Here is a 1,738-nt window from a genome sequence, read left to right as displayed (position 1 = left end):
AGAATCAGTTTAGCCAAATTTGCGGTTAACAAATGAAAGTTTATTGCCCTTAGCTTTGCATAATTACTGCTTCTCTCCAGAAGTACCAGAATCAGCCAGCCAGCTCACTAATGTAAACTTTTCATATTATTTGTTTAATCTACTCCATAAACCAAGGTGTAAAAACAGCAGTGCTGGTTTCTTTTCCAAGTAACGTGAAGCCAGAGCGAGACACAGCCAACTTTTTACACCTTTTTAAAATCTTTATAGTGAGCTAAGTTTGACAACTGCTACGCAGGCACTACACAAACGGATTTATATGAATCTCCCCAGCCAAGAACAGGCATTTTACTCCAAACTCCCTTAAGAACACATTGCAGCGCACACACAGTGAAGGCTTTTAGGCCATATACAGCTCTAACTGAGTCAATCATTACAAACTTCAGTCATCATAAAGATTTATTCCATACTTGGAACAAGCTGATCGGGCAGTGAGTGGATTTTAACTACGCTGAAAGCTACAAAACTAAAGAGGAAGCAGCTCATGTAAAGGCACCAATTAAATGCATTCAGTTAACAAGTGCACAAACAGGTGGCTGTTTCTGTTTTAGAGGATAGTCTTAAGCACACAAGTGAAGCTTGTTACATTTCAAATGCAAACAACTAGCAACATTTTACATGTGTTATTACTGTACTCTTTGAATACTCAGGATTTAGCTTTGTGCAGCAGGCCGGCTATCTAAACAACTGTCCAATAAGGGGTGCACATGCTGTTCCTCTTTTGAATTAATTGATGCTGCTTGACCTGATCTGTTTCACAGTTTAAGAATTCAATAAAAAACTTTCTGCTCATACTTACAGCTTTTCTTCTGTAATGGAAGTTATCCAACCACTCCTGTGTTCTTACTGACAGCAGATCAGGTGACTCCTGCTGCATAAATTGGCATGAATAGATAACAGGACTAGCTGTTAAACAGGAAAATGTAACGTCACAACTGTTATTCATCCCTCCCACTCCTGAGCCCTGCTCCGGTTTCTCTTTACTTCCTAATCTTAAAACGGCAGCATTCTCAGCACAGCCCAGCATTAGTTACATACCACATGAATGTGCACGTTTAGCACATACTTTGTGTGCACAGGAGTGTGTAATAATAGGTTTCATACTAGCAAGGAGTGTGTTTACCTCATGGGTGTGGTGTTTAAGTCCAATGGTTCAATGTTTTCTCCTCACGAAGGCCTTAGACAGCAGAATACTCTGAGGAATGCTGCAGAGCTTTGCACTGGTTAAAAGGACATGTTCAGCTTTCATAATGAAACTTGAATAAAAGCCACGAGGAAGAACAGATGGGTACAGGCAAGGCTGGCTGATATCATCTCTGAATGGAGTTACAGTAGCTGTTTCACACCCACTGGGGCTCTTAGATAAAAACTGGAGCCAAGCTGGTTGGTTTTAGCTCATTTTCAGATTAGTGATCATGTGACTGGCGTGTGATGGAGTCTTTTCAAAACAATGGAGGTGTTGAGCTCCGACTTTAGAACAAATTTACTGAGTGGTACAGTTTCATAAAGTTTCTTCTTCTTCTCCATTTCAATTTTAACTCTATATTTATCCTACATATTGCGCTTTATTATTTTAAATTGTTTCATGCAGCTGATAAGAAGTGATGAGTACATATCCCATATGAAATATTTTAAAAGTACAGGGTACAGCTGCAAAGTATTGACAGCATTGTTAACTAGTAGAAGGATTTTAAAGGTA

The 1,738-nt window shown here is 39.2% G+C and overlaps 1 protein-coding gene across 1 annotated transcript in view; it reads right to left on the bottom strand.

The window, feature by feature from the left end:
• The window catches only part of LOC102208381 (E3 ubiquitin-protein ligase TRIM39-like), an 8,563-nt gene extending 7,662 nt beyond the window's left edge, over window positions 1–901 (bottom strand). Inside the window, exon 1 of the mRNA XM_005747943.1 lies at window positions 839–901. The gene's annotated coding sequence lies outside the window, so the exon portion shown is untranslated. The remainder of the gene's footprint in view (window positions 1–838) is intronic.
• Window positions 902–1,738: the final 837 nt, after the last annotated feature.

This window comes from Pundamilia nyererei, unplaced genomic scaffold, assembly GCF_000239375.1.
Source record: "Pundamilia nyererei isolate P.nyererei 1_Seehausen unplaced genomic scaffold, PunNye1.0 scaffold00209, whole genome shotgun sequence".
In the NCBI taxonomy this organism is placed as follows: Eukaryota; Metazoa; Chordata; class Actinopteri; order Cichliformes; family Cichlidae; genus Pundamilia; species Pundamilia nyererei.
The sequence above is the reverse complement of the archived record's forward strand: the minus strand, read 5'-3'. Positions and strand labels throughout refer to the sequence as shown.